The following is a 27500-nucleotide window of genomic DNA, read 5'->3' as shown; positions in this document are numbered from 1 at the left end:
TTATATTAAATACCCCTTTTCAGTAGCGCCTCTCTTATTTAAAGCGCACCCCCCTTTTCATTTCTTCCGTGAAATGTCTTTCACTTAAACTGCCTTCCTTCCTTAAACCTTCTGTCTTTCCCTTAAATATCCTCTCCCACTTCAGTAAAGTGCCTCTGCCCTGTAAAGCGCCTCAGTCCTTGCCATGCGCGCACGCAGTTTGCATACACTGAACGCCTCTGGGCTACACTGGCCCTACGAGGTTGTAGTGAATGGAGTATCAAGCATCAAGGGGCCCACTTTTGACACTGCCTGTGGCTAAATGAGTCCCGTAGCTTTAATAACTCGGGTAATAAACCAGGCCAGCCCAGCCCCTCCCTCCTCGGCGGCTGCCATCCAAACCTAATCTGGGCCACACTCAAGTGAGCCAAATAGGCGCGTGCAGAAGGTTTGAGCTGCCAGTGCCTTGCAGGCCATAGTTTGTTCTGCGGCCCATCTCCAAAGCCCACCGCCCCCAGACCAAGCAAGCGTAGGACTGGCCTCTGAACAAATCTGAATCTCCTCCAGTACTGACCTGCGGGGCTGGCAGAGGCCGTGCACATCGCTGCATGCAGGCAGGGGCCATCAGATGCCACACTTTCTTTCACAGACCTGCGCCGGCGGAGACAACTGCGCGCCATCTAATTATGAAAGTGGAAGCCTCAGAGGCCCGGCCGGACCTGGTGTGCGCATGCGGACCAACCATCTAATAAATGAAGAGGCTGTGGCGTGCGTGCACCATTTAATTCATGAAGATTTGAAGAGGCTTGCTTGCTGGCTCCGCTGAATGAGGGGGCCCCTGGAGCGTGGGGGCCCCCACGCACCGCGGGGGCTGCGGGGGCCTGTGTTACGCCCCTGCGCGCATGCGCTGCTCGGAGAGACTTTAGTAAGGGCTTTAAAAAATGCTACCGCCGGCTACAGCTTGCAGTGCATGTGCGCGGGCTTCAGCAGAGGTGCCATATGGCGTGATTACTGCTGCGCGCCCACCACTCGCGCACATGCACTGCACGCTGTGGCCGGCGGTAGCATTTTTAGCTTGCTAATCGCGGCACCGGTGCTTTACTTTTAACATTAAAAGTAAAGCGCCGGTGCCGCGATTATAGCAAAAGTAAAGAAATAGAAACAAACATCTATTTCTTTACTTTTGCTATAATCGTGGCACCCGTGCTTTACTTTTAATGTTAAAAGTAAAGCACTAGTGCCGCGATTAGAAAGAAACAAGCAGTGGCATAGCCAATAGGTCTCGCTTTTGGGACCTTATAAGTGTTTAGCCATGCAACAGTTGCATAACTAAATACTTATAAGGTCCCAAAAGCGAGACCTATTGGCTATGCCAATGCTTGTTTTTCATTCGAGTCAAAGGCCAACAAAGTGTTTAAGAACAATGAGCGTGACAACATGTGTGATTTTAATTTGGAAATCCGCTGCACATACTTCAAAAATAGCCTATATTGAAACCTTGCACTCAAACAATTTTTTCAGAACTAAAAAAATACTCTTGCCACAAAATTAGTTTTTTTAAACAAATGATTCTAGTGAAAAAAGATATGTGCAGGTTCTGAACAAGATATACGGATTATTTTTATTTTTTGGGGCAGATTCATATAGCGCTAATTAAACCTGAAGGTATCAGATCGCTTTACATGAGCACCAGTTGAGTTACAGACAGACACATTCATTTTTGTTAGGAACCTATTACTCAAAAAGCTTGTTCTACTACTCCCTCAATTTTTCAAAGGGGCTGATTAGGATGTTGATCGGAGTTGCCTGACATCATCACGGAATCAAGACAACCAACCTCCGGTCGGTGGTCCTGACCACCTAATTGCGATGCGACCGCACATGGTGTGGTCACATTCTCACATTTACCTATAGGAGCTTGTGCTACGGCCGTAAACCAGCCATAGCGTACGGCCGTAGCGCAAGCTTCCATAGGGAAATGGGAGGTTGCATTCATATCTGCACCGTTTAGCAGGCACCTCAGGGTACCAGCCACATTGTGCAGTGATCAACAGGGGACACCATAGGCGCCCCCTCAACCCCCAACAGGAGGCCAAAAAGAGAAGGGAGTCGGGCTAGGGGCTCCCAAACTCACTTTCCGATAGGCTTTCCATGTCGGAAAGTCCGTTGGAAACCGAGCATCGTAATCCAAACGGTGGAAATGCCATCCATTGGCATTACGGGCCAGTCTCCGACTAGCTGGTGGGCTCCTTGAGCCTGTCGGAATCCAGGCAGAATGACCGGCCGGTTTCAAATCTGACAGCAAACAATGTACTTAGGTGGTTGGAATTAAAACTGACTTTCTGACTTTCTGACCAACATCGTAATAGGCACCATCATTTTGCACCTTTTGGCTGTGGTAGCTTGTCATTTCCTCATATACTTATATTTGATGTCAAATTTGTACCTTTGTCCTGGTTACCTATTGAAAAATGTATCGGGGTCATAAAATATTTATATCAAGTATTATTGCAAAGATCAATAGAAAACATAAATAGCATACAATTTAAAATCACAACACTACACCACAGAATGGCACCGGAGTTCCCACTCATTATCAGTAAGCTTTACACTCATGGGAAAATATTGGTTCTTTTTTTTTCTTTTTTGTTGGACATAGTGAAATGCTTAGAAAACCATGAGTTTAAATAGGTCCACTTCCCACCAAACATAATAGACCTGGATCATTTAAGGGAACCTCCAAGAGAGAATTTGTATTACTTTGTAACTCATTAGAAACATCGCATGTGTGCTGTACAGTTTATTCAAACAATCCATTTCATGCTTTGATAGCTCCCAAAGCAGAAAAAGAATCCGGAAAATATTTTTCAGGAAGAGTGATAGATTTGCACAATATTGTGTAAAAAATGTATATTTATGAAATTCCCATGTTCGAAAACCTAAATTTAGTTATACACATTGGTGTCAGCTAAACTGCTGGTCTTAAACGTACTGCATCATCATATGCTTCTTAAAGCATATTTTATTGAGTTTACAATGACAAAAGAAGGGGTTTCAAGACTCTACTGCTCGCAATTTAACATGGATGTCCCAACAAAGTGACCATAACCCCAATAGATGTCTGCACAGTCTGGTCCCCCCTTCATTTTTCCACCCGACTCGGAGATCCTCAGAATCTTCCTGATGTCTTCTGATGGTAGTGGTTTGAGGCCAAAAGCTTGCCTGCCTTATCTCCTGATTCATATATACATTTCTGTTGTGTTCTCAGTCACCAGTACTCCTACTTCCGTGCAATGTGGGCCTTCAGGGCCGCTGAGGGATGCAGGTTTTGGAGTTCCCACTCTAATTTGTTGAGCGACACCACCCTGGTGTTTTTGTCCCTCACTTCACCTGATATTATCTCTCTGCGTATTGTTGCGTATTATTGGGCCCTGGCCCGCAACAGCATAGTACCTAATACATAGGTCTGTCCCGCGTGAATAGATCGTTGTTCTCCTCGGGCTCCCAGCTCCTTCATATGATCTCGTCGGCCATTATTGGTGTAACCCTGGGTGATAAACCCTCATCCCCCGAGCACCCTGTTGCACATCCTCATCTCAGGTTTCATGCTCTTGTGTGAGGCCTCCCATCGGTAAGTCGTGTCTACTGAACAATCTCTCTGCATTCCCGCCACCACGTATGCTCTTTCCAGTTTGGCTTGGTCTTTGGTGGGGGCTGCCGTTGTGTGTTTCTGTGGTCAACACCATTGCCTATGTTCCTGCCAGCATTCAGTAGACTGTGGTTCCCTCCTGTATGGTAGTGGATGCCCATGACATTCCAGCCACTCCCATACCTCCGCTGCAGTCGAGAAGAAATGTGCAGTGTCTTTCTTGATTATCCTCATTTTTGCCAGGAATAGTAGGGCATATGGGACGCCCAACTGGTCAAAGTGTCACTTCAGGCCAAGGAAGGTCTCTCTTTGCCTTTGTACAGCAGTGGTATAATCTGGGTATATGTGTACCTGTCTCCCTTCCACCCTCCAGGGGCCATGCGCCCTCGCTTTCTGTAAAATTGCATTTCTGTTGCGGAAATTGAACAGTCTTGCCACGATAACTCACAGTGGCACTCCCTGTTGTGGCGGTCTGCCAGGCAATCCGTGTGCTCACTCCAGCATGAACAAAGCCTTAATTTCTAGCAAAACCAATGCCAGTCAATCCTCCAGGAAAAATTCCATGCTGTGTCTCTCCACCCCTTCCAGGACACCAACCAGGCAGATGTTGTGACGTGATCTCCCCTCTGCATCATCCACTCAATCCTTCAGCTTGTTTATCACAATCTCAGGAACTTCTATGTGAGAGGAGCGGTCTCAGATGCCTGGCTTCACTTGTGGCAGCTTGGTTTCCGCCTCCATCACTCTCAAGGCCAGCTTTTTGTGGTCAGCTCATAGCAGCTTCAGATCCAATACCAACTTTTCTATTTTACTTTCTAGGGTCACCTTGATGTCCTGAATGGTTGTCAATATAGCTACTGTATGTGCCCCAGTTCCTGCTCCAATGGCACCATCAACTGGTTCCGTCGTTCTGCAGCCGAATAGAAGACCGAATTGTGCACTTTGGTCCGCACCATCTTTGCAACATTGGCCCACAGAAATTATTGTGGGGTGTCTGGACGCGAGTTACCACCCTAACCTTTAGAAGTGTTTGGGGCCGTATTTGGTTGTAGGGCCACCTCCGGCAGGTGCGCTGATCTGGGCTCCGAGTCAGGAAGCAGATGGTTCTCAGGCTTTCTTCCTTCTGCCCAGCACGCACTGGTGCTGCTCCTCTCCCAGACCGGTTCTATAACCACATCCCAGGCATGAGCACCCCCCATGTCCTTGCCTCACCCCCTCCGCTTTCCCTGGTCACACATCTCTGTGCCCCGCTTTATCCCCACTCTGCGTCAGTGCCGGCTAATGTTGCTGGCTTTGCAGTTCGGGCTGGACTGTTCTCATAAGGAACAGGGTCAAGACTGTTTTGAATATGGCTGGGTCTGAGCTGGGGTGGCAAAATGAGCTAAAGAACGATGATGGATTCAACCCAGATCTGTGACTGGGGGGTGAGTGTCTGGAAAGTTTCAGTGCTCCATCATCACCTTATGTTTGCTTTGTTTGCCCTAAGTTGGCAGGGTATGCCCAGACGTGGATCCCTTGCTCACTTTTCCACTGGATTCAAGCTAGCCTGGCTGACGAGGGGTGTTACCCCAAAACCAGTCCCAGGATGCTTGTATCTGGTCCAGGGAAGACCTGGCTTGGCAGTTTGGGCTAGAAAGTTCCCATAAGGAACAGGGTCAAGACGGATTTGCATCTGGCTGGGTCTGAACTGGGGTGGCGAAGAGAGCTAAAGAACGATGATGAATTCAATCCAGATGTGTGACTGGGGGTGAGTGTCTGAAAGTTTCAGCGCTCCGTCCATCATCTCCTTGTGTTTGCTTAGACCCGGTACTATCCAGGCCAATGAATGGGTCTTGCGCTGCCGCCTCACTGTGGGCCATGACACGAGCCTCTTGCCTCGTGGGGGAACTCACTTATATTCTGAGACCCCCAAATGCTGAGGATAGAATGTCTAGGAGGACCAGAGAGGGATGGTCTGTACCACAGGGGGAAGGGGGGGGGGGTGCTTTCCCAGACCCCTGCACACCTCTGTACTTTCACCTCAGGCATGGGCCAAAAGCCCCCTGAGTAATTATTCCATGGCCTCTATCCTGCCTGTCAAGTTACCACCTCGGAAGCTGTCTCCAGGCCATTTACGGTTCATCTGCAGGCACTGCGGTCCATGCACCTCACTGTAGGGCCAGTGCCCCGGTCATATGTCTTTTCCGGCCGCCTCCTACACCAGGGGATAGTTTTCTAGAAGCTCGGGGGGCATCCCACAGGGGGTGGTTTCTCCTACAGACCCTGCACGCCTCTGCGCTCTCACCGCTGGGCTTAGGTCAGCGGCCTGCCACAATCGCTATACAGCAGTCGCCATTTTGTCTGCCACATCGTCGCCCGCCACAGTGATCATCAGGCCGTTCACTAGCCACCCCAGTGCACTGCAACCATCCCTCCACAACCCTAGGTTTCCAAGCAGGTAGCAGGGCCTCCTGGGCCCCAGGATAATGTCCATCACTGGTCCGCCGGTTGCAGAAGCTCGGCAATCACGCAGCCGATTCCATGCATCCCAGCATCAGCATATGCTTATGAGTCTAAACCAATTGAAACATCTAAAGAATAGCAAACATGATGAAAATTTGTTTAACCCAAACAAAAAAAATCTTCAGTTAGGGATGCATTCTAAAGAAATATGATTGCACTTAAGAAAAAAGTACCACCCGATCCTCCTCTGCCTCCACTGCTCTGTCTAAGCCAGTCAGACGTTTTTACAATTTACAACGTGACACTTCCTCCATTTATGCCAGGTGGCAGAAGCACTTCCTTCTAAGGATAGAAGGAGGTAACCTCCAGGAAAAAAGAAAACATGGCAGCTCTAGCATCTAGCACCATCTGCTGCTGTGTCTGTTTAGCTGCATCATTATTAATAAGCATGCAGGCTTGCTTTAAAATCTGTAAATTATTTCTGCAGCAAGATTGAAGGGCCTGGGTTAATGAACTCTTTGCACTCCCACAGTGAAGACCTGCCTCATTATAAATAAGCAGACAGGCTTGCTTTCTGTAAATTATTTCTGCAGCAAGATTGCACGCCCTGGAGGGCGTGGCTTGCCGCGAAGGAAGATGGCCACTTCCTAGAGCGGATGTGTAACTCTTTCCCCTAATCCCTTGTAAATCTGCATAAAATCCTATTAGAAAGCCGTGTTGTGCCGTGGACAGAGGTGGCAAAGGAGCGGTGTCGCCATTGGAGTGCCCCATTTGGCGATCAGAGGTAGGAGCGCGAACATCTCCATTCCGCAGCCTGATGGGAGTGGAAAGGGGGGGCTCTTGGCCCCCCCCGCCTGCATGGCAGTGCGGCGACCTCCCCCGGACTACTCGGTGGTGGGGCGTGTCCCTGGGGGCGCGCCCTACCACCGATTGGCTGCCTGCGTGACCCGGATGTCGTTAATCGACATCCGGGTCGGAAGGGAGGGGGGGCGGGCCACTGGGGGGGGGATAAAGCGGCGGGGAGCGCCCAGGTGACCCCCTTGTTCCCTGGACGCTCCCCCACATAGGACGTGCCCCGGCGCTCAGGGCGGAAAACTTTTCTTTTCTTTTGTTTTACAGGTCGGCTGGATCGCGACTCGTCGGCGCTGGACTGCCGCCTACTGAAGGAAGCTGCTTCGTGCCTTCGTTGCGGTGTCGTGTTGCCAGAGCGGAGTTGTGGTGTGGGAGCCTTAGGAGGATCGTAGTGAGGACGCTGGTGCAGACCCGGCTCAGAGGAAATTAGCGAGGTCCGGTCCGGTGCGTCGTGCTGGGTCGAGTGCTGCGGTGCACGACAGAGGTACTGCGAGGGAGCGGGTGGGGTGCGGATTTCCCGCCCATTCTCTACTGGTGCCGGTTTTTAAGTTTCTGGTGTCACTCCTGGGTCCTTTTTCCTCGTTTTTCCGGCGGGGAGGGAACGGACATTAGCGGAGCATTGTTAAAGCAGGCAGTTAAAGAAAGGGGAAAGAGTTGCAAGGGGGATACAGGGAAAGTACAGGGTATCGGTATTACTGCAGGAAGTGTGTGGAGACAGAAACACGCGCAAAGAGGTTTAAAGGCTTTCTTTAAGGAGCTCTAGGGAGTAGGCTGTGCTCAAAACTGCTCAAAGGGTGAGAATAATAAGGGCGCGTGCATTGGTCTGGTCGCTAGTACACGTCCTGTGGTTGCTAAGGTAGGGGCAACAGCCAAGGCCAGAGGACTGGGCAGTTAAAGAACGTTAGAGCTTGTACATACGTGCGTAACTTTGCACAACTCCCGGGATTTAATACATTTTCTATTTCAGGTGTTATTACTGCATTCCTGCAATTTCTTGTGGTAAGCCCAGAGTGGTGGCCAGCAGTTGTGGTCGCAGGTCAATTCAATTCCGGCTGGGAGTACGCAGGATTGGAACGGTAAGAGGAGAGCGGGGGGCTTGCATTACATTGCTTCTGGTAGCCGCCGGGTGGGTCTACGTTAGAGTTTACTCACCCCTGACAAACCGGATAAGCCGGGGCGTTGCGGTTACGGTTGCATGGTGCTTACAGCCCCCTGTATATCCTCCATCTGGTGAAGGTAATAAGCATACTTACGCCTGTAGTAGGGTATTAGTGTAGGGCGGTGCACCCGAGTCATGCCGGGGTCAATGGGTGGTGAAGGGGGGCCAGGATGGAGGCTGGTGAAGGGGGGTCCAGGATGGAGGCTATGTTGCAGGCTATGATGCAGGAGATGAACAGCATTAATAGGAGATTGAGTAAGGTGGATGAATTGGAGGCCCGCATGAATGAAAGGTTTACTGGCCCCCCAGTTTCTTCAGGCAGGCCCGCGCGGCAGCGGAAGGCACCCTTGTCCAGAGGGGATTTTGTTAGTCCGCCCAAGACGTCTAAGGCTAAGAAGCGAAGGCGCAGTGCCCCAGCCCCAGTGGTACCGGTTTCGATCCCACCCGCGGTTTCGGTACCCCTTGTACCTGATTCGGTACCCCTTGTACCTGTCACGGCACCCGTTACATCGGCTCCTGCCATGCCGCCGGCGCTACCTCCTGTGGGGCCTACTTCCCCGCCCGTGCTACCGACCCCAGTGCCGGGTCTGCCGCCACCGGTTTCTCCGTTGCCTACCATGCCAGTGCCACCGGCCATGCCCCCCGGGGCGCCCGTACTCCCAGCAGATAGCCCGGACTCGGTCTCGCCTGAATTGGTATCTCAGATAGCGGCTTTATTGCCTTGGTTAAAAAAGGGGGGTGTGTTACCAGCGTCGTCAGATCATGCAGCAGAAGCAGCACAGTTGGTAGAAAAGATTAAATCAGCAGCGGCGGCGGATAGAGCTGCGGTTCCCCCCTCTTCTTCACTTGCAGGTTCCAGCCCCGCCCAAACGAAGGCAGATGGTGGTCAACCGCCCGCGGCGCAGGAAAAACGGTAAGGAGGTGGCACTGCCTCTCTTGGGTGATGGGTCATTGCCCTCTAGGAGTGAGAATTTGGCACAACATGTGTCCCAGGCAACGAAGGAATTGATTTGGGCGGGAAAATATGATTATATTTTTTCACTGCTACTGGATCACAGGGAGATGGAACAGGCAAAGACATTAAAGGAGTGGATGCATCCAAGTGAGTGGCGGGCACAGTGTGCTAGATTTAGGGTAGAGGAATCTTTGCTCAATTGGGTTAGGGCTTTCGCAGTGTTCACGACCATCATGGCCGAACGGCCTCCTAATGTGCAGGCGCCATTGGCTTGCTACCAGAGCAGGATTGTGGGGTGGAGCGAGCAGTACCCGGGGATGCCTGGAAGGAGTATGATGTCAATTTCAGGAAAGCTAAGGAATTTGACACATCATTGGCATGGGACAAGGTGGATTCTGTGTCATGGCATAGGCAGTTCTCAGGGAGCTCTGCCCCACTACAGTCCACCACTGCGGTCAGGGGGTACTACACCAGACCTCAACACCCCTTTCGGGCGGCTCAGGGGAGTGAGGTCCCGGGCAGGGGTAGGGGGGGGGGTTTGAGAGGAAAGGGGTGTGTTGGGACTTTAATAAGCGCACCTGCACGAGGACCCCTGGCACTTGTAAATTCAGACATGCATGTTCGATCTGCGGTCATCCCTCCCACCCTGAGTCATCTTGCAGGTCCAAGCAGGGCAACCACAGTCAGAGGGGGAGGGGGAAGCCAGTGTAGTGCAGATATTCGGGATATCACAACCCCTATAGATGTTTTGGCAATGATCCCTTGGTTGAATAGGTACCCCAATCACACAGCGGCCACTCTACTGCAGGAAGGTTTTTCTCAAGGTTTTAGGATCCCGGCAGGGGGCTACACAGGTAGCGCACATTGCAGGAACCAACTGTCGGTGCAACATAACCCCGCAGTGGTGGCTGCTAAGATTAGCAAGGAACTGTCCCTGGGTAGGATAGCTGGCCCTTTCCAGAAGGTGCCTGTCCCCGATTTTGTGTGTTCTCCACTAGGGGTAGTACCCAAAAAAGAGAAAGGGGAGTTCAGATTGATCCACAACCTGTCGGCTCCGAGAGGTGCGTCACTGAATGATGCGATTGATGAGGGGATTTGTAGCATCAAGTATGCATCATTTGACCAGGCAGTTGATTTATTGCGGGCACTGGGGCTAGGGGCATTGATGGCAAAATCTGACATAGAATCTGCCTTCCGCCTCCTCCCAGTCCATCCTCTGGACCATCATCTTTTAGGTTTCACTTTCGATGGCAAGTTCAATATGGATAAATGTATGCCCATGGGCTGTTCTATCTCATGTGCTTACTTTGAGGCGTTTAGCTCATTTTTGGAATGGGTCATGAGGGAGGTGACGGGGCACCGGCAGGTGATGCATTATCTGGACGATTTCCTCTTCTTAGGTGCGGCAGGATCTCAGGAGTGTGCTTGGGCGTTGCAGGAATTTTGCGTGCTCATGCGGGCTTTTGGGGTCCCGCTAGCGCCGGGGAAGACGGTGGGCCCGTCCACCTGTTTGGAATTCCTCGGTATCGAAATTGATTCCGTGGAGGGATGCTTCAGGTTACCCAGGGCTAAGGTATCTAGCTTTAGAGCAGCCCTACGGCAATGCCTACGCAAAGACAAGGTTACATTGCAACAGCTACAGGAGGTGGTGGGGCAATTGAATTTTGCGCTTCGGGTTATCCCAATGGCTCGCCCTTTTTCACGCTCTATTGCCCAAGCTATGAAAGGACTACGGGAGAAACACCACCACACGAGGTTGTCATCTGAGGTTCGCCAGGATATGCTTATTTGGATGGCATTTCTGGAGGATTTTAATGGCAGAGTAGTGTGGCCGGGTCCTCCCTCCACATCGGCGGAATTGGACTTATGGACGGACGCTGCTGGGAGTACCGGCTTTGGCGCCATTCTGGGTACCAGGTGAGTCGCACAGCGGTGGCCAGCGGAATGGAGGACACAGGGACTGACTACCAATATTGGCTTTCTGGAGCTTTTTCCGATATGGGTAGCATTGATGGTCTGGCCGGAACACTTACGCAACCAATCCGTGGTGTTATGGTCGGATAACATGACGGTTGTGGAATGCATAAACCAGCAGGGGGCACGCTGTCCATTCATACTCCGTTTACTGAAGGAGATTGTGTTGCAATGCTTAAAATGGAATGTGGTTTTCAGAGCCAAGCATGTCCCTGGCATCCTCAATAATGCAGCTGACTCCCTTTCTCGCTTTAAAATGCAGGTTTTCAGGGAACATCTTCCGGCGGCAGATCCCCAGCCGGCGCAATTCCCGGCAGTACTTTGGCAGATTGGTGCCCCAGATTACAGGACCTCGTGGTCGCTAGCTTAGCCCCCAGGACCAAGACAGCTTACGAAGGGGCGTTTTTGTCTTACCGGGCTTTCTTGGGGCGGGAATGGGAGGCTGGGTGGGCCCAGGAGGACAGCTTTGCAGCTTACCTAGAATCAATGCACAGGGAAGGGCGCTCAGTGGCGACTGCGAACAGACATAGGGCGGCAGTCTCCTTCTTTGCGCAGAGTAAGGGTATGCGAGATCCCACCAACACCTTTCTGGTGCGCAAGGCCTTGAGGGGTTGGCGCCGTTTACAGGGTTACCGGGGCGATAGGAGAAGGCCCATTGGATTGGCACGGCTGACGGCCTTATTGGGGGCGCTGCACAGTGTTTGTAGCTCCCAGTGGGAGGTTATCTTGTTCAAGGCGGCATTTTCCCTGGCCTTTTATGGGGCTTTGAGGGTTGGGGAGTTAGTGGCTGGGTCAAAAGCTGATAGAGTGGGGGGACTACGGTGGGCCGGGGTTGAGATCAAGGAAGACGTTATGAGAATAACAATTCAGAGATCAAAAACCGATCAGGACTCTCGGGGTCACACCATAGTGCTCCATCGGGCGCGGGCCAACCCCTGCTGCCCGGTTTCTCACGTGGAGGCTTTCTGCAGGCAGCGGGAGTGTACGGCGGGGGACACACTGCTGTGTCACGCCGATGGTACACCATTGACTAGGTACCAGTTTAGGCGAGTCTTGGAGCTAACGGTCAGTTTGGCAGGGTTCGATCCAAGGGAATTCGGCACCCACTCATTTAGGATTGGGGCAGCAACTGAGGCAGTGGCGAGGGGTCTCTCAGTGGAGAATGTGAAGACACTGGGGAGATGGTCGTCTGAACGTTACAAGAGTTATGTACGAATTGACATGTTGTGACAAGATGGTGCTCACGCCCTGTATGTTTCTTGTTGTTTGCAGTTTCTCAAACCTGTCACGCAGGGGAGGAACTCGTCACCGGGCGACAACGACCGACATCGGCACAGCACGGAGGACACAAGAAATTGGTGACTTGGATTGTGGGCCACTCTTATGTTAGGCGTGCGGAACATGTTTTTCTTTCAGGAGACCGTAGGACGAGTGCAGCGCAAAAGGGGTTGGATATATCATTTTTCGGGAGGGGGGGTTTATGCCTCAGCCAGTTTCGGAATTTTTTCCAGGGACTCTTAGCTCAGCAGCGGCCCCCCCGTCAGTGGTGATACTTCACCTGGGGGAGAATGATTTGGCAAAATTGGGGAGGCGCGTGCTTATTGAGGAGATCATTTCCACTGCGGGGTGGGTGGCCAGGGCTTGCCCGGGTTCCACAGTAGTTTGGTCGCAACTTATTCCTCGGTGGCAGTGGCGAGGGGGGGTCTCGGTCAGGGCGTTGAATCACTCGGTACGGAGGGTCAACACACAGTTGGACAAATTATTTCGGACCCCCCAGTTGCAGACGATTCCACATGGGTGTATCTGGGGCGAGCAGTTTTACTTGAGGGACGGGGTGCACTTGACGGAGGCAGCGAACGTCTTGTGGTCTAATAATGTCTGGGCCTGGTTGGAGGGATTTTCAAAATAAGCGCGCTCCTGGTTTAGGTCTGGGTAGAGGGGGAGGCCAGATCGTCGGTTAACAATGCTGGCCCGTGGCGGTAAGGTCATGACCGGTGAGCAACTATTTGAAGGTCTGAGGGGGCGGGCATCATCCTACGGAGGTGCCCGCCCAGGGGGAGGGGCCATTGGCCCCTCCTAGAACTTCAGGGGCAAGGTAACTGGTGCTTCAAAGGGGCGCGGGTTGGGGAGTCACGCTTTCCTTAGGCTGGTAGCCACCCCGCGCGCGCATACTCATGACGTCACCGGATGGCGCAGAGTAAGGGCCCTCCTTTAGTGGGTAAATTAAGTTCACGGCGTGGACCGGATAATTACCGGGCCCGGCTGCGCATGCGCACACCTGTAGGGGAGGCGCAGCTAGTAGGACCCGACACCGGTTAGCGACCTTGCCATATGGCCCAGAAATGTTAGTATACAAAAATGCAGAGGAGGATGTTAGACTCGGTTAGGAAACAATCTGTATTAGAGTCTTTGTTAAGGATAGTCACTCACACCTGTTGACAATAATGTATCTAATGTCCTGCTGAATTTTCGTATAACCGTTTATCATGCAAATTTGAAATTTATTGTTTTGTACTTAATAAATACGGCCGGGGGGTCTCGCGACCTCCCGCCTTCCAAAGATACCACGTCTGGGTGCTGTGTCCGGGGGTGGTGTGGTCATAGGGGGAGGGCGGTAGCCAGTCACTGACCATGTGGAAAGGGGGGGCTCTTGGCCCCCCCGCCTGCATGGCAGTGCGGCGACCTCCCCCGGACTACTCTGTGGTGGGGCGTGTCCCTGGGGGCGCGCCCTACCACCGATTGGCTGCCTGCGTGACCCGGATGTCGTTAATCGACATCCGGGTCGGAAGGGAGGGGGGGCGGGCCACTGGGGGAGGGATAAAGCGGCGGGGAGCGCCCAGGTGACCCCCTTGTTCCCTGGACGCTCCCCCACATAGGACGTGCCCCGGCGCTCGGGGCGGAAAACTTTTCCCCACCCACCATCCCTGGAGTACGTGGTTGATGCGTTGCTAGACCAACTAGCGGGCATTGGGCGCGTGAAACTGTCATGAGATGTTAGTTTCTGATGAGGTTTTTCTTTTAGGACTTTTTCTCCCATTGTAGTGATCAATATGGTATTGTGCAGTTATGTTCTTGACTATGCTTTCTTGTAGGCCTTTTTTCTCCAAGGTAGCGAATGATACTGGATTATGTGTAACTGTTGCAGTCGTGTTTAGGCCTTTTCTTTCCCTTGTAGCTTTATGATGTTATACATGACGTGTGATTTTAGTCAGTGTAGTTGTCCTTTAGAATTTTCTCCCATAGGTCGTCGTATTTATTAGGTATGAGGGGCATGCGGTAAGGTCATGACCGGTGAGCAACTATTTGAAGGTCTGAGGGGGCGGGCATCATCCTACGGAGGTGCCCGCCCAGGGGGAGGGGCCATTGGCCCCTCCTAGAACTTCAGGGGCAAGGTAACTGGTGCTTCAAAGGGGCGCGGGTTGGGGAGTCACGCTTTCCTTAGGCTGGTAGCCACCCCGCGCGCGCATACTCATGACGTCACCGGATGGCGCAGAGTAAGGGCCCTCCTTTAGTGGGTAAATGAAGTTCACGGCGTGGACCGGGTAATTACCGGGCCCGGCTGCGCATGCGCACACCTGTAGGGGAGGCGCAGCTAGTAGGACCTGACACCGGTTAGCGACCTTGCCATATGGCCCAGAAATGTTAGTATACAAAAATGCAGAGGAGGATGTTAGACTCGGTTAGGAAACAATCTGTATTAGAGTCTTTGTTAAGGATAGTCACTCACACCTGTTGACAATAATGTATCTAATGTCCTGCTGAATTTTTGTATAACCGTTTATCATGCAAATTTGAAATTTATTGTTTTGTACTTAATAAATACGGCCGGGGGGTCTCGCGACCTCCCGCCTTCCAAAGATACCACGTCTGGGTGCTGTGTCCGGGGGTGGTGTGGTCATAGGGGGAGGGCGGTAGCCAGTCACTGACCATGTGAATGAAGCACCGGCCTCGATTAACAGCAGGGACAGCATGCCCCCAGGAGTGCCAGGAAAAGTGTGCAGAAGCGGTCGTTAAAGACCGAGGGACGCGACTGACTTGCTTACCGGAGGAGATCTAGGACTTGCCTCCTGCTGCTCTGAACACACTGGGAGCTGCGTGCTGGCATTGTTGGAGCCCTGTCCGGGCACGGCCGAAGCCCGGCAAGATTCAGAGGCACTCCGCCCCCTGTCTGCCTGAGACTGGGGCGGATGGACGAGGAGGGAGGAGATGCCAGATTATTCCCGGGGGCCGATACAGAAGCTTATAAAATCACAGTGGCGACCCAGTGAAGTGGGGCAGGCAAGAGAAACTCGGCAGCCCTCCCAGGCGAATCAATGACGATTAAGAGAGTAAAGTTAGGCCTGCCTGAGAAAGGGATGCAGAGACCACGACGGCTGGGGAGGTGTGATATGCTCAATCAATATTGGATACAGGTGTAAGGAGTGAAAAAACAGTGACCCCAGAGGCTAGGAGATGAGGCGATCGGGAGATGACAGAGCAGGGGTTTGGGACTAAAAACAGACAATAAGCAAAATGACGTAACATCAGCCGATTGACTACTGAGGCGTAAGCTGATCAGCTGAATAAGCGACACACCGGCAGTGAGTACTATGCCCACGGGCACGCCGGATGACCCGGCCTGGGAGCAGTACAGCGATCAAATACTGATATTGGCACAAATCCCTGGTGGCCAGGTGGGAACTCTGCAATAAATATTGTGGAGCAGAAGCAATCGTGGTGCCACAAGGAAGAGCCCCGGGAGGGAGTAACAAAGCAAGACCCCACAAGTAAGATCAGGGTGCTGGTCTGCAATCACACCACTCACTCGCCAGTGAGTGGGAAAGGACAGAACACCAGGTGCACAGGGTGAAAACCTGACAGGCCGCAGGGACCACTTCGGTATCCCCTGGCAGGCGGCAGCAGATCACTCAGTGACCCGAAAGGAAATCACTACAAGGGCTGCTCACCCCAGACTGAACAATGACGGGGGAAGAACGTCAAGAGCACCCACCAAACGAAACTGGACAAATGTACCCTCTCGAAAGGAACTGAAGCCCAGGATCCCCCTCATTAACGTATACCCTCGGAGGCTCAGGCAGCACCGAACGAAGGTACGCTGTCCCTGCATGACATCATGTCAGCCATACAAGGGGTACAAAGGGCGCTGGAGAACCAAATAGATACTGTTACAACAGAAGTTTCACTACTCCGTGCAGACTTACCTAAAATGGGGGCAAGAGTGCAAACAGTGGAAGACTCTACAAAAACCTTGCTTCAAGACACCTCAAAGCTCAAATGAAAGAAATGCAAACGCTATGATGGACACTCAATTACGGCTGAACACCAGCGTTCCTTCAGGAACTATGAGACAATACATGCAGTGACATGTGGTAATAGACGCTCGCCAGAGCTCCTGCTTTGAAGGACTCTTAATGTGCAGGATGAAGATATTATCATTGTGTGTACTTTCCTTCATGCACCTGGTTGCTACTGTCAATTCGCAGAAGTACTTGTAAGCTCTGTCCTTGATTATTTCGCCTACTGCACTAGAAATAAACTGTTACTCTAATGTATGTATGCACTGAACCAAATATGCTGGATGTCTCCCCCAAACAGTGCTTCATCCTGTATACCTACTGCTGTACCGTAACTTAAAACTCAATAAAATAGATTTAAAAAAAAGAAGAAAAAAAAATCGAAAGAGATGCAAACGCTTAATACCCAACTGGTGGCCAGGCTTGAGGATCAGTAAGCATGATCGAGACAGAACAACGTCCGAATTCTGGGGATCGCCGAGAGGGCTGAGGGTTCGGCTGCTGACCTATTCGTGGAGAATTGATTAAGGGGCATGTTCAGCGAAAGGGGCTCTCAAAGTTTTTCTCAGTAGAGGTAGCTTATCGTGTCCCCCAAACCTGGGGCCCAACGAGACCCATCATAGCACGTCTCTTTAATTATAGAGATGGAGACACCATATTACAAACTTTCCGTGCGCTCCCCTGATCCTATTTGAATATTCACAGGTAACCTTCTTCCTGAATTTCTCCCTAAAGACACAAAGACTAAGGTGCAGCTTTGTCTCGGTGAAAAAGGCGCTAAGAGATAAAGGGGTGAAATACTCATGCTTTTATGCTTTTCCAGGCACACCTCTGTGGGGAGTTCGGGGGGAGGGTTTGGTTCTTCGTTACACCGTAGGAGGGATGGGATTGGCTGGAGGACAGTTGGAGGTGCAGGCAACGAGGCCTGTCGTGGCAGATCAAAGAAAACATAGGTGGGCCCAAATGATCGGCTCACGGAGGATGCACAAACAGTTGATGCAGCTGTTCAATTTGCGACAATTGTATTGTAACTAAAACCCTCACCTACAATAACTACACTATGACTGCTAAAACACTTAACAACTGCAGGAGCAGCAACCTAGTTTACCTCCTCCTATGCCCTTGCGGGCTTGCATATGTGGGGGAAACAGGCAGGGAACTCAGAACACGCCTGTTAGAACACAGATCCGCACTCAAGACTAACAAAAATAATGCTCCCATGGTTGAGCATTTTACTAAATATAAACACAAACATACGGACTTCTCATGGTACATTATTGAAAAGATTAGCTGCTCAAAACGAGGCGGCAATATTGAAACAAAACGTAAAAATAGAGAACAATGGTACATTTCCGCTTTAGATACAGTCAATAAAGGCCTCAATACTAAGGAAGATTGGATGAAAATAGTAACGTAACTAAATGATCAACAGACTAGATCTGTGAGTTATGATTTATCAGTGAATAGCAAGGCTAGTGATTTAAAGAGAACATATAATAACTAAATCACATTTACCAATCATTGTCTCCAAAAAATATGAATTATGATGCCGTGAAAACTTGGCACTGTCGCGATGAATTGACAGATTTAAATATGGAGGACAATGCACTTGATATCTGTCCTTCGGGATAAATCTGGACTAAATAATAGATCTCTCTTTGAGAATCAAATTAAAATATGGATGCCAGTCCGTTTAATTAAATAAAATATTCTTCTTTGACTCCATTACACCAAGGTTTTAATTTTACTATACATTGTGGGATTCATATTTTCCGTGGACACACTGCTCTGGATATGCATATACATTATTATGTCTTTGTCCCTATCACACTTAACCTCACCAGAGACTTTAATATCACGAGATATTCATACATCATAACGTTAAGCTCTCTAATATATGGCTGTGGTTTAATGACAGATTTAACAAATATCATAGCCCAAACGAGAAGGTAATTTATAAAAAATATAGAGAACAAGATTTCGAGCGAGTATGCGCCGTTGTCCAGCATAGTCTAACAAGGCTTTTTGATAAAGATTTACACCAAACAAAAAAACCAAAAAAAAGAACTAGCCGAGTACTGTTCGCCGGCCCCCTATTATGACGTCTATCTCTGACGTCGAATAAATAGGCAGTCCCAGCCGCATAGTCCATCTTTGATGTTTGCCGCGATCGGAAGACGCGGAAGTAGCTGCCCGGGAACGTAGATCGTCGGACTTAAACAGGTACGTTCGAAACTGACCGGGGAACCGCACGCCGAAATTATCCACTCTAACGATTAGGCACTAGAGATACGTTGCCATTAGTTAAACTAACTCTCGTTTAAAAATAACTTCGTGGAGTCATAACGTAAGACCTGGACGGCATGTTACACTCAAAATAAACACTAATCAGCCAATTGAGTTTTTTGTTCAGGCGGTTACTACGTGACTATGCCACGAAGTATATATATCCTTTACCATGTTCTTTCGCTTGGTTAAAAAACAGTTGAGGTCTATTTTGCTAAAAACGTGATATTTAAAACACACGTGTGTACATTTTTTTCATACACTCGTTTCTATACACAGCCACGAATTGATTGTACCCGGAGCAGTAAAAGAATCCTTAACAGCTCAGAATTGTTTAACATAAGGTGAGCTATAAATCAAATTTATTATATTAATACAGAATAGACGCAATTAATAATGGGTACACGACTTCGATTAGCCAATAGGCTTTGTCATATACAACCCTAGTGAAACTAAATGTAGTTCCCTCGTTTGTAGGAACAAAGCGACCTACAAAGAAGCACGCAGTGAGGAAAGTAAACAAGATGTCCTTTGCCCACACCCACGAAGAACTTTGAAAGGTATCTTTAAGAATTTTGATACTAACTGTGTAGACAGATGAAGAGGGGAGCCAAAGTTAGAACCCTCCAGTTTGAAGCTCCATTTGGGAGCTTTAAATCTACAGGAAAAGAAGAGATAGAGTATTTTCAAAACTCATTGAACGAGATACAATAAGCGTTTTATTATTCCTTTGACAGCCCAGGGAAGTGCTTAATCGAAAAAAACATTCCCGCAGGAGCGCAGCAAAACCAATTAGCAAGCCTAGTGCGCTGGTCGCACAGGTGAGTTTCTCAAAAACCTAATGAGATTTCATCACTAAGTCTTCCTACTAGTGTGGAGTTAAAGTATGAATGATGAGTAATGGATCAAGTGATTAAATGGAAACACTCTTGATGCGGGCTACGTTGCTTTATAAAACCAGAGAATTTAGATAATATGATTATGGTTATATATCCATGAGGGTACATTTCTTGTTTGTACGAAAGAATGAATAGTTAGAAAACTGTAGTTGTCGCATAAACGTAAGACATGATATATTTGTTTTAGACTCCTGTTTTTTTAAATAAATTAAAAAAAAGGGGGAAAGAAAACATCATGTACATTGATAGTAAATATTGTTTTTCATTTGTGCCTTAGGCAAACGTTCATGGATAAGGAGATTCCATTTCTAATAGTCCTGAAGAAGGAGGTCACAAACTTCGAATAACCTCCGAAACGCGTCGACGCAATTCCGTTGTGTTAAATTTGGAAGGGGGCATACAATACCTGTGTCAAATGAGGAAGTTAACCCTTATTTAATTGTTGCCCATAAGGTTTCCGAATTAACTGGCTTATGACAAATTGACTGTCTTTTTTCAAAATCTCCTTGATTTGTGCTTTTGTTTTGTTTTATTCAGTATTTTTTTAATTTAACTTGTTTTTAATGTGTCTTTGTTTTATTTAAAAACTAATGCATTTTTTATGATCTGATTGTGGTTAAAGATACTTTGTGAATCAAATAAACCATTTAATTGATTCTTTATAAATTGACGTTGCCTTGCATTTAAGTGTTCCAATAGAATGAGTGATTTTGTGAATACTTGACCTTGGTAGTTGTTACCAATAACATGTGTGAATGAATTAGCAAACATTGGATTCGAAAAGGAAAACATTTTTTACTTCACAAACAGTTGATGTGACATGAAATTAGAGACTGATATCCAAATTAACTGGTACAGAGGAAAAATGGGTACTAGGAAAGTGTCTTCGTTGATCAGAGGGATAATTATATGTTGAAGCAACTTTGGCCCAAACGACTAACCCTCCAGATGCCATAGTGGGATGGGAAAGATACAACAGTCCCCACTCGGTGGCCTGGGCTGCGGTAATGAACCACCATAGAACAGAGAATAAAAGAATCTCTATATTAATAATGGACAGACTAATTGTAGGGCCGAAGATGGGGTGGGGAAGAGTTGAGTGGCAAGCATACGTTCCCTCTGTTAAGTAAGTGGGGAAGGGTCGACAGGCTCTCTGCTGAGTTGAGGGGGTGGGCAATTGAGGCACCTTCGGGCAGGGCTGCAGGGTGGGGGGTGGTAGGGGGAAGGGTAGGGAGGGGGGTTGTTTCAATTGTTTTAGTTGTGTTGTTGAGAATTTTTTGTGCTATAAGAATCTAGCCTACATTGGGGGTCAGAGGCAGCACTGTGAGGGAAGAGACCCAACGAGGCCCAGTCATTTTGCTAATAAGAAAAACAGATCAGCTGTCACATGACGGGCCAGGTTCAGGCTGAAATGAAACTAATGTCTTGGAATGTAATGGGTTGGGGAGTAAAGTCAAGCGAGGCATAGTGCTCCAGTTTATAAAGAGACACTCCCCGGATGTGGTCCTTTTTACAGAAGACCCATCTTATGGGAAATAGCTGTAAGGCTCTAAATCGTTGGGGTTACGAAAAGAAAGCACATCCAGGCTACACATCGGGCTCAAGAGGCACTGGAGTTCTCCTCAAGAAGGGACTACACCTCATAATAGAAAAAACATGGACAGATAGACTGGGTAGGTATGCGGCTATCTCGGGGTTATGAGCAGGCGAAATAATAAATATCCTGTCAGTATACGTCCCTCCACGTTAAGAGACAACTTTGACGGACCTTGGTGCCCTAATACTGGACCTTCCAGTGGGTTGTCTATATATGGGAGGAGATTTTAACATGACGGGTTGTGACTTTCTTGACCACCCCCCCCCCCCCCCCCCCAAGGGCCCAAAGCCCCACACAAACACGATTGGCATATTTTATCTTAGCACTCGGCATGATAGATATTTGGGGTTCTCTAAACCCCACTACACCTGAGCACATGTTTCACTCAGGAGCACATGGTAGTCAATAGCGAATTGGCTTCCTGATTTCCCTCCCCACGCTCCGCCCCCATTTTACAAATGTCAGTCACCTAGCGAGGGGCTTCTCGGACCACTCTCCCCTATGGGCAAGGTATAAGGTGGGTGGAGCGCAAAGCTCCAGCCCGGTGGCCATTAATCCCTGGTATATTAAAGTACCAACAATAAGAAAGGTCTGGGTGAGGCCACTGACCTTTATTTTCAGGAAAACGTTAATACAGTCTCATCACCACAGATACTTTGAGAAGCATATAAAACAGTGGTGACCGGTCACGCTCTCTTGCTGATTTTAGGACACAAAAAAGAGAAAAGAGCGTCCGTTATGAAGCTCGAACAGGAAATTCTTGATTTAGAACTTCAAATAGTACTGACTGACTGACTTATTTATTAAGCACGTGAATGCCGAGGCGTCTTGGCGCTGGAGTGAGAGAATGCTGGGCCACATTGATTCATCTGGCAGTTTGGGAAAGAGCCAGGTCTTTGTTTCCTAAAGACGGTCCTGTTTGATTTTAGTCTGATCTGTATGGGGAGTATGTTCCATAGCTTGGCCGCCTGGTACGAAAAACCCTTGCCTCCCCATCTGACTTTTTTTATCTTGGGGATCAGGATCAGACATGTATTGGTTGATCAAAGGCAGCGTTGAGGAGAATACCGCTTGAATAGCAGCTGCATGTCGGCAGCTCCCCCCAAACATGGCCTTGTGTACAAAACAGAGAGCCGTTAAAACCACTCGCTGCCGAACCGGGAGCCAGTGTAGCAATTTAATAGTGGCCGAAGTAGGGTGATGTTTGGGAAGACCATAAAGCACCTGGGCCGCCACGGTCTGAATGGACTGTAGTTTGGCAATCTGGCCCTGCTCCCAGGTAGAGGTCGTTGCCATAATCGATTCTGGAAACAATCAAGGCCCCGATTTACGTTTTCCTATGGGTTAAGGGGTAAGGAACTTCAATGACGATTTACAACATACGGTAAAACTGAAACAACAAGATTATTGAGATTGCGCCACAGAGGAGGCCAGGAATAAAATTAAAGATACACAACATTGTGTTTATGAAATGGGTGACAAGGCAGTCAAACTTCAGGCCTGCAGAGAGTAAATAGGTGGGTCCCTTTCATTATCTCTAAATCCAGGGAAGAGATTAGAGATCCATTGGGTATCGTTGAGGCCTTTGCAGACCACTATCAATCAATCAATCAGGGTTTTGCAAAGCGCGCTACTCACCTGCGAGGGTCTCAAGAAGCTGGGGGCGGGGGGGTGCAGCTCCGGATCAGTCAAAAAGCCAGGTCTTGAGGCTCTTCCTGAAGGTGGGCAGAGTAGGGGACCATCTGACGTTGACTGGGAGCTCGTTCCAGGCCTTTGCTGCGACGTAGGAGAAGGCTCTTACGCCGGCTTCAGTTCTGCTGATGCGTGGGGTCACTGCCAGGGTGAGGTCGTAGGAGGTTCCGTCTGGGTATGTGGAAGATGATTCTCTCTGAGGTATTTGAGTCCGATGTTGTGGAGGGATTTGTAGGCGTGGGTGAGTGGTTTGACGGTTACTCTCTTCTCGAAGGGGAGCCAGTGGAGGTTTGGAGCTTGTGGAGCAGGGTTCTGTTTATTCCGGCGTAGAGGACGCTGCTGTAGTCCAGTCTGCTGGTTACAAGTGTGTGGGTGACGGTCTTTATGCATCCTGGGGGATCCACTTGAAGGTTTTGCGGAGTATACGGAGGGAGTTGAAGCAGGTAAAGGAGACGGCGTTGATCTGGCAGGTCATGGAGAGGGAGGAGTCTAGGATGATGCGGGCATGAGGTTACGGACATGGTCTGATGGAGTGGGTGGGTTTCCGACAGCAGGAGGCCACCGGGTGTTGTCCCAGGCAGTGGAAGAGGGTCCAAGGTCGAGGACCTCTGTCTTCTTCGAGTTGAGCTTCAGGCACCTGTTGTTCATCCAGGCTGCGACAGCCTTCATTCCTTCCTGGAAGCAGAGTCTGGTGTCTTCGGGGTTCTTCATGAGGGAGAGGAGGATCTGGGTGTCGTCGGCGTAGGATACTATCCTGAGTCCATGTTGTCTGATGATGGCGGTGAGGGTGGCCATCTAGATGTTGAAGAGTGTAGGGCTGAGCGAGGATCCTTGGGATAACTCTGCAGTTGACCTCTGTGGGTTCGGAGAGGAATGGTAGGAGTCTGATCCTTTGGGTTCTGCCAGGGAGAAAGGAGTGGATCCAGTCGAGGGTGGTTCCTTGTATACCAGCGTCATGGAGTCTGGTTGCAAGAGTGCGGTTAGAGATGGTGTCGAAGGCTGCGGAGAGGTCTAGTAGGATCAGGCCCGCAGTGTGGCCTTGGTCGAGTAGCATGCGGTTGTTGTCGGTGGCGGCGAGGAGGGTGGTCTCGGTGCAGCGGTTGCTATGAAATCCGGACTGGAAGGAGTCGAGGATGGCGTTCTCTTCGATGAAGGTGGTCAGCTGGGCATTGATGAATCTCTCAGTGACTTTGGCTGCGAAGGGAAGCAGAGAGATGGGCCGGTCGTTCTTTAGGTCCGTCGGGTCGGCCGGGTTTTCTTGAGGAGGGGTTGACCTCTGCCTGCTTCCAGATGTCAGGGAAGATGCCGGATTTGAAGGAGGCGTTAATGGTCCGGCCTAGCTCGGGTGCTATGGTGGCGGTGGCTCTGTGGTAGATGTGTGGGCAGGGGTCCGTGGGGGCTCCTGAGTGGGGGTTCTTCATGGTCATGGCGGTGTCTTCGGTGGTGGAAGGTTTCCAGGAGGGGATAGTGGTCTGGTTGTTGGTGGTGTGGAGGGGGGTGGTGTTTGGAGTCTGTTTGGAGGTATACTCAGCCAGCATGAAACATTCAGAACAGGAATCCCTAGAGTTCCTGGAAGACATCCAACTCCAGGTCTCAACGGAAGAAGAACGTTAAACGTTGGAGGAGGACCTGACGGTAGTTGAAATAACCCAAGCTATTGGAGCCCTGAGGTCGGGCAAAGCACTGAGACCAAATGGTATCCCAATGGAACTATACAAGCTCACGGCACTGGTAACTGAACCCCACTTATTGACAATGTTTCATGAGAGCAAAGCTATGGGTAGACTCCCATTAGATCAGAGATTGGGGACAATAGTGGTAGTACATAAAGAAGGCAAACCAAGGGACCACTGCACGTCATATCGATTAATTTTGTTGTTAAACGCAGAAGCACAAATTCTTGCTAAGCTATTGGCTGGGCGACTTTAACCCTGCTCCCTGCCCTGGTCAACCCGGACCAATTCAGATCTATGCCAGGGCGTAACACTGCCCTGATTCTCAGGCGCCTCCATGGAGTCATAGGATGTGCCGACAGGATCAGAGAAGACACTGCGGTACTTTCCCTTGACACGCGGATGGCCTTTGACACCGTGGAGTGGCCATATATGGTTGCGGTGCTCAAGCGTATGGGATTTGGACCACATTTTTTATCCTGGCTTAGCCTTGTATATACAGCACCCCAGGTGCAGGTAGTAGTGAACGGTGAAAAATCTTGTGTATTTCCTTTACAGCGAGGCACAAGACAGGGATGCCCCTTGTCCCCCTTAATCTTTGCGTTGATGTTAGTGCCAGTGGCGGCATGGATCCGTAGGGATCCAATAATATGCGGCCTACGCTGTTCAGATGACTGGGAGGACAGGATTTCATTGTACACTGACGATATCCTTTTGTATGTTGCGTCTCCCCGCACCTCTATAGCGAGAATATTAAATATTTTTGCCACGTTTGGAAGGTACTCAGGATATACCATTAACTGGGCTAAGTTGGTAGTGTTCGTTCTCAGTGGACGCAGACCCAATTTACCAGTGGACTGTGAGGCACAGGTGGCCACAGAGGGATTTTGGTATCTGGGAATCTTTATAACTGAGGATCAGGTGCGCTTTCAAGTCCGAAACCTCCAAACTACTTTGGAACGCCTTAAGAATGATGTCCATCATTGGCGAGCCCTCCACTTCTCACTCCTGGGTAGAGCGGTGCTGTTTAAAATGATGGCACTGCTTGGATTTTTAAATATGCTGCAATAATAATAATAATAGCATTTATAAAGCGCAACAGCTACCTCAAACAGAGGTTTCCGGTCGCTTTGCGGGAAAGCAGGAGAGAGGGAATTACCAAGGTTCCAGCTTTGGTTAAAAAGCCGTCTTCAGAGCCTTTCTGAACTCGTGTTGAGACTGGATAAAGCGCATGTTGGTAGGCAGGGAATTCCACAATCTGGCCATTACCACTGTGCCAACTGGCACTAGGCAACATTTACAGGGGATTATATACACATAACGGGGCCAATTGGACCACTGTCAGAACCATCACAAAGTTAACTTAGTAAAAGTAAAACATATAATAAACATAGGACACAACCAGTAATTACTGGCAAACACTGTACTCAGCATCATCCTGTAACACAAACCATATTATGCACAGTATCACATTAGGCATGAAATATATTCTGTGCCAACCTCATAAACCTAAACATATTAGACCATAAACTCCTAAGCATAACTCACATTAGGGGCCTAAACTACGGTAGAGGACAACCTCACAAGCATAAACCACAGTATGTAAATAACATCATAAACCACATTTGAGGTATAAATCAGAGTGCATAAAACATAGTACATGAATCACATTTCCTGCGCACCACATAAATCACATTAGGCCTGGCGCCCCATCAACCTACCAGTCCCCCTGGTCAACTGGCCTTCTCAAAGGGGCTCAAATTGTCCCAAATGTCAAGGCGGCTGCCAATGCAGCAGAATGCCCGTGTGCGCAATTGCGCTGGGGCAGAGGAGTGTATCTCACTCCCATCTCATACAAAAATGCCCCCAAAGCAATGTTGGCCTACACGTAGCAGCTGACGTTAATTGCCGTGCAGCTGTGATGCAAATGGGGCCTGGACACTCACTGCGCCCTTGGAACAAACATGCCCAAAACGTTGCAGCTGCTCACTGTCCGGCGGGGCAGCTGTGTACAAATTAGCCCTGGCATCAATGTGCCACCTGAGCCCCTCTCTGGGACTCTCTAAACAAATTGCCCCCCATTGGTGCAGTTGCCCACTGGCAAGCGGGGCAACTGTGGAAAAATAGCCAAAGGAGGAAGGCACGGGCACCAGGAGCCCTCGGGACCCTCACTGGGGCCCTAGAAACAAATATGCCCCTCGTTGGAGCAGCCCGCTCTCTCGCGGGAGCGCCCAGAATCCAAACATGACTGGGGGTCTCGGGAGCACCCATCACAAAGAAAAAGAGAACGGCCTTGAGGCGACTCAACGGGGCTTGGATCGGGACATCCACCTTGGGTCCGGGGCTCCCAACAGCTCACGGGAGCCCGGCTTCTCTCTGCGACGGTCTTCCTCTCCCGAGGAGCCACGAGGCTCCCCCTGCACGCTGCTTCACCCAGTCCCTCTCCGGGGACACAGGACTTGGCAGGGGAGCCCGCCAGGCTCTAGACGGCTTCTCTGGCGGGTGGGACTTCCTCCCCTCTGCTCTGCCGGCCACTGACGCGCCTGACTTCCGGGTCGCTCGGGCTGCGGTGGTGAATTCTCCGAAGTGCGGGGTGGGCACCCGCAAATAAAATAAGGCATCAGCGGGGTGGGCACCCGTAATTAATATCCAAATAAGCAGGATGGGCACCTGCGAGCTAAGAAAAACTCCTCCATGCGGGGTGGGCACCCACTGAGAGCACAACCACGTGGCCACAATAAACATAAAGCGGGGTGGGCACCAGCTCCTAAGACATCCCGGGGGAATCCCTACGATGGGGATTCCCTCTCAAAGGGCTGCAGCTCAGCGCTGTGCAGCCCACACGCTCTCCCCTTCCCTGGGGAATTTAAAATAAAGCGCTCACAGGGCGCCAGATGCAGCCAAAAGTCCTGAAGGTCCTGGAAAAAGAACAAGCCCACGCAAAATGTTCCTCTAGGTCCAGGGGGCACAGCTGGGCCCAGAGAGGCCAGAACACAGGGCCCTCCAGCAGTGAGGGTACACTATCACCATTTACCACAAACCAATCAAA

Source organism: Triturus cristatus, chromosome 5_2 (genome assembly GCF_964204655.1).
Source record: "Triturus cristatus chromosome 5_2, aTriCri1.1, whole genome shotgun sequence".
NCBI lineage: Eukaryota > Metazoa > Chordata > Amphibia > Caudata > Salamandridae > Triturus > Triturus cristatus.
This window is presented reverse-complemented; position numbering follows the sequence as displayed.